Raw genomic sequence first — 5,810 nt, 5'->3', positions numbered from 1 at the left:
CGTTGAAAACAAACAACGACCGCAAATGAACCATCGTTAATACTAAATAATTAGGACAGTAATTATTGTTGTTATTAACTAATTCTACCGTCGTTATTATGAAATTTTAATGAGTGAATATACGGTTGTTATTAGCACATTCTACTGGCATTATTGTGATATTTTTACAAGTAAATATACAGTCGTTATTTGTATGTTCTACCGTCGCTATTAAAACATTTTAATGAGTAAATAGACAATCGTTATTTATATATTCTACCGTCGTTCTTGTAATATTTCGGTGAGTGGATAAAAATGAAAATTTTAACTAAATATTTATTACACTAAAATATAAATGCACTAAATTAAACACAAATTCAATCAATTCAATAAAATATATATCAATTTGTCTTTTTAACAAAATTAAGAATAAAAGTGCATAACTATGAATCAAAATGTTGGTTCTTGTTCTTTCTAAGATAGAAAAACAAATCTAACTTGTTTGTACATAACATGATATAAAATCAATGGATAGTGAATCTTCATAATGTCTGTAAAATTACTTCAACAAAATTGCTCCCAATTCCATCTTAGAAGAACAATCCAAAAAATAGTTACCTATCACTGTTACAAATGGAAAAAAATAAAATCAGCGAATGAATATAAGAGAAACAAAAAAATACTATATGTACAAATTAATTATTCATCAGTGCCAAGCATTCAAAATGGACTTCATATCCAATTTTTCCAACTACAGCAATGCAAGACACCCCAACTAATATGTTTACTTTAAATTGTTCCAAATTCAACAACTTCACTTCACAACTACGACAACACATAAATCCAGAACACCATAACTAATCCTAATCTTTTAATTCAAAGTATAGTTGCCACCAAGCATGATTTTGTAACTACAACTTGTTATTATAAATGTAGCCATTTCCAGGGAACTTTTTTTATGAAGGATATGCTACCATGTCTCACTACAATCATCCAACTAAATTCAGTGTTATGGTTTTCAGTTTTCGCAGCTACACTACATAACACCTCATGGCTTATAGTACATCGATTAGGCACACCCTTAAACACCAGCTCCATGCTCTAGATAAATCATTATGTTTTATGAGGGTTCTGAAATTCGAATAAGTTGAATGTAATTATTTGCTAACCTCAAAATCTGGGAAAACTTGTGAACAGCTTGCTCATCCCGTTATGTCCCCAAATTATGGTGTGATGATCCTTGAGAGACACAAGGCACACTAAAAGAACAGAAATATATATATATATATAACCATAAATGATAATATTTAAAATATAACCACACCTAGGCGCTCCTTGTCTGTCGTTTGAGGATCTCTCTGCAAATAAAGATGAGATTTCCCTTAACTGATTGAACAGAGAGTTGTAAAAACGTATCAAAAATTGCCACCTCTACAAAAATGCATGTGTAATAGAGTGAATTGAGTTACTTTAAAAAGAAAACTAAACCACGGATAAAATAATCCTTTCCAAAGCTTAGTTGCCATACTAGCAAGTATTACTGGTAATAGAATAATGAAAAATACAATAACGAAAAATGGCACACAATGCACCCAAGCTCATTTAAAAACAAAAACAAGTTTGCAACAAATAGAGTCCTAACTTTCTACTCAGTGTCCATTGAAATTGAACTACGCAAACCTTCTATTGTACTCAACTATCCATAAGAATGATGTATGAGATACTAAAATGAAAACCAAGAAAAAGTTTCACACAAGCGATATTTATGCAAAATAACTCACCTAGAAGTCAACATGTGATGATAATTTCCTTTTTTATCTTCAATTGTGTGTTTTGCATTGGGTGACAGGTGGTTAAGCGATTCTTGACACCATTCCATTTCCCTTGATATCGGTGCTTTACATTGTATTATCCAAAGAATGGACTGAGCAGTGCAAAAACTAAATAACATGAAGAGAATTTTGGAGCAACCTTTTAGAAAGCACAACAGAGAACGATAGACCTTAATGGCTTAACTTCAGAACCAACAATTCTTGCAGAGTCAGTTTGCAAATATCTATAACAGTGAAAGCCAAAATGGTTGTGAGATAAAATATTTCTCCTTCTTACTCTGCATATACTTATAAGACAGTAAGTTGAAGAAACATACCTACCAACAAGACATGGAGTTTGAAATACGTTAGTTTACATACCTTGTTACTTAAATAGAGATTCCTGATCCATCCTCTACCTTGGAACCACAAGAGGAAGATTATCAAGGAGCCTGTAACAAACAAGACAAAAGGTTATAAGAATATGGAACTTGTGAAGTGTCCCACATTCATTAGCATAATCTTTATGGATCTGATAGAAAAATGTGCTTCATACATGTTCACAACATACTCATGCATTCCACTATTTAATAGAGAGAAAAAGAAGAAACAATTAGATGAGGAAGAAGAGGACAATAGTAGTAAGAAAAGAAAAGAATTAACGTGGGATCTACAAACTCCAACTCCAACTCCAAATGATGAGGAATCAGCAAGAAAAGAAAACAGCAGAGAAATAGCTCAGAGTTAATAGAAAATTATAGTCAGAAATCAAAGGAATTGAAGAAAATAATAATGGAATTTGGTAGGGAGATAACTAAAGATAAGCAATCATTACTCAATATAGGAGTTTCTAATCTCTTCATTGCTGACTTCTTGATACCGATATAGCTTCCCACAAATACAAGAGTGAAATTCCAAACCATAAACAGAGCAAACATCGTTCCAAATGGTACTGCTCTAGATGATTTTTGAATCTTTATGAGCGTATTCAAACGAAGAAAATGGAGGAAACATCACCAATATCAGATACTGTTAAAGCGAGATGATGAAACGAGAATAAAGTGATCCAAAGAAGGCTCTTCCTGCTCCTAACTTAGCATTTACGCTCATAAACCATGTTGCATCCATGCATAAGTCCTCTCCTTGATCCTTATGTACTTTGCTGTCCATTTTCGACCAGACTCCACATAAGCACCTCCCTAGTTAACAGGAAAAACAAGGATCAAGCATTAGAATTCGATTGTTCAGCTACATTCATTCGAAAAAATTCAAATGGTCAATCAAAAGGATATAAATAAAGTTTTCGTATCTAAGATACGGGTATTGACATTGTATGCTTATGTGCTTATTCCTCTCTCATCACATGAATCCCAATTTTCAAACCCAAGCTGTGAATTTTCTTGGCTACTTCAGTGAACCCTTTTCTGCCTTTGGAAGAAGGCCATCCATCCGGGTAAGGGATCATCCTTCCCCATTCATCGATCACATCGAATCCAAGAGAATCAACATAAGCACCTGGAACTTTTCTCCTATACCGAAGATAGTCTAGTACAACATACTGCAGAGAATAGAAAAAGATTACATCTTTATTCACATCAATCCATAACTTACATAGTTAGGCAACAGCCACCATGTTTGTACCACATACCCATGAGCTTTTCAACTCTGAGAAACTATTTCAGCACTTTGCAAGAACTCTTCTTCAGAAATGGTCCAACAGAAAGAATACATGAATTCCAACCTCTAGGTGGGAAGCTGGCATGGTCTCTCTTAGATAAAACCCTGAAATGAATCTCATTTTATAACCTTAGTGATTTACTTAAACAATTAACTATTTGAGATAGCAAGAAGAATATTCAAGATTCATGATATGGGGATTTGAAATTAAGGGGCTTAATGAAAATAAGAGTAAAGTTGAGAGGTCATAGATACAATTCACCCAAAAGGTCAGTTACCCAACAAATGTTACAACAAAAACATACTTCCCCAAACACCAGTCCAACCAAGAAGAAAAAAAAAAGGTAAACTTGAATTGGGTTTTCCAATGAATTTCAAGTATCAATAAAAATTAACAAAATAACAGAGATAAACTAAAAATATGATAAAGACAGTTAACAAAAAAAAAAGCATAAAAGTAATATAATGAGATTAACAAGAAATACAAAACACGCCCAAATACAGAAAAAGCTAGAGAGGAACCTGTGGAGAGAAACAACAAGGAAAAGAATGAGAGAGCTGAAGAGTTGGATCTTCATGGTTCTAATTGAACTCTTTTTGTAGGCATAGCTAAAAAGAAGGCATTAATCTACAAAAAAAAGGTGTACTATCAACTCCAACGAATTAAGAATAGATGATAAAGCTTTGATCTTTAATTTCACTATAATTGGACTACCTTTCTTTGTCAAGTGCCTCTTTGATTGATGAAAGATTGAATCGAAGTAGAGTATTTCAACTTAGAAATAAAATTCTTCCTATTAATGATTTCAAGGTCACCTGTGATTTGATATTCTTTCTTGGGGAAAGAATGATCCTCTTCCTGATTTGACATTAAGGGTTTGCTTGGATTGAGGTTAGTGGAGGTTAATTAAAGGGAGATTATTTATGTAACTTTGCTTGGGAAGGAGTTTAAATGGAGGTTATTTTTCTAACCTTGTTTAACCTTGCTTGGGAAGGAGTTTAAATTTAAATGAGGGTTAAATGGAGGTTCAAAAACCTCCGATTTCAGTCCCACCAAATTGGTGGGATCTGGAGGTTCTCTAATCTACCCTCCCTTCCCTTCCCCTCCCTTTAATTAATCTCCCCTCCCTTCCCTTCCCCTCCCTTAACCTTACGAAACTTTCATCCAAGCAGACCCAGAGAAAGAGGGATTCTGCAATTGAATCAGAATAAAAAGCATTAACAGGGTCATTAGTCTGATAACATTTGTGGATACCCATTTTCCCCATCCGAGAATTTTCATTTTCTCTAAGGGCTTGATTGGATGGAGGGTTTATAGGGGTTAGTAAAGGAAGGGTTAGTAAGGGTTGATAGAAATGGTTAGTAAGGGTTTCTACAAACCCATGTTTGGAACAAAAAAAATTTAGGAGGGTAAGGGTTTTGAAGGGTTTCTTTTTAACAAATTGCATCCAATTTTGAACCCTCCAATTTGGTGGGTTTTGAAGGGTTTGAAATTACCCTTCCTTCCCTTTCCCTACCTTTCCTTACCCTTCCTTTATTAACATTTCTTTACCCTTCTTCCAATCAAGCCCTAAATGGTAGGTATTGACGTTAGAATCCATATGCACGTACAATGAGATGGCGTACCTGACGTTCTACGTGTAGGAGGTAGATCTTGTGTGAGCTAATGAATCCCAAAGTTGTGCTCGTGAAGGTTTTCCGAAAGTTCTTCTCGAGACGGAACTAGAGGAGGTGCGGCGCTATTAGAGGTGGTTGAGATGGTGAGAGGCTGGGCGGCGATGGAGATGGTAATAACTTTAGGTTTTGGAATCGCAATTTTTTTTGTGGAAAATATCAAAGGGCAAATGTTTTTACGGAAGAGTTTTGGGTTTTTTCCCTTAATTATCTTCAGCGCCAAAATTGCCAAACTTGTTTTTGTTTTGGTAACAAGCGCCAAACCTTTGTTTCAAAAAAAAAAAAAGCGCCAAACCTATTATAATTTCAACAAAACGAAATTATTTTGACGCAAGCGGGAGAAAAATATTTAGAATTTTTTTTTTAAGTTTTCAGGGTCTAGTTTTTGAAAATTTCTAATAATAACGACTGTAATTTTTTGTGATTAATAAATGATATATCAATAACAGGAGTAATATATGTTAATAACTACGACTTTAATTTACAGTCGTTAATAATGTAGTTTTTAACGAGAGTGATTTTTTACCCAAGCATTTTTAACGAGGGTATCACATGTACCTTCGTTAAATTTGGTCGTTATATAACCAATTTCTTGTAGTGTAGAAATTCTGTAGATTAATATTTCCCTTTAGGCAATTTTTGTTTTTTACTTGTTTTCGTGTATTAGGT

At 33.9% G+C, this 5,810-nt stretch overlaps 1 long non-coding RNA gene across 7 annotated transcripts; it reads right to left on the bottom strand.

The window, feature by feature from the left end:
* Positions 1 to 425: 425 nt before the first annotated feature.
* LOC136210663 (uncharacterized) lies at positions 426 to 5,338 on the bottom strand. 7 transcript variants are annotated; one of them, XR_010678145.1, is made up of 8 exons: positions 4,183 to 4,540; positions 3,990 to 4,095; positions 3,439 to 3,572; positions 2,626 to 3,348; positions 1,761 to 2,242; positions 1,304 to 1,337; positions 1,149 to 1,218; positions 426 to 603 (listed from the first exon to the last, which is right to left on the bottom strand). It is a non-coding gene; the product is annotated as an uncharacterized lncRNA (long non-coding RNA). The 7 variants fall into 7 exon arrangements; XR_010678143.1 differs by having other exon boundaries at positions 1,149 to 1,337; positions 1,761 to 2,035; positions 2,172 to 2,242; XR_010678144.1 differs by having other exon boundaries at positions 1,149 to 1,337; positions 2,626 to 2,989; positions 3,119 to 3,348.
* Between the last annotated feature and the right edge of the window lie 472 nt (positions 5,339 to 5,810).

Source organism: Euphorbia lathyris, chromosome 1, assembly GCF_963576675.1.
Source record: "Euphorbia lathyris chromosome 1, ddEupLath1.1, whole genome shotgun sequence".
NCBI lineage: Eukaryota > Viridiplantae > Streptophyta > Magnoliopsida > Malpighiales > Euphorbiaceae > Euphorbia > Euphorbia lathyris.
Note: the sequence above shows the minus strand (reverse complement) of the source record. Positions and strands in the feature narration are given on the sequence as shown.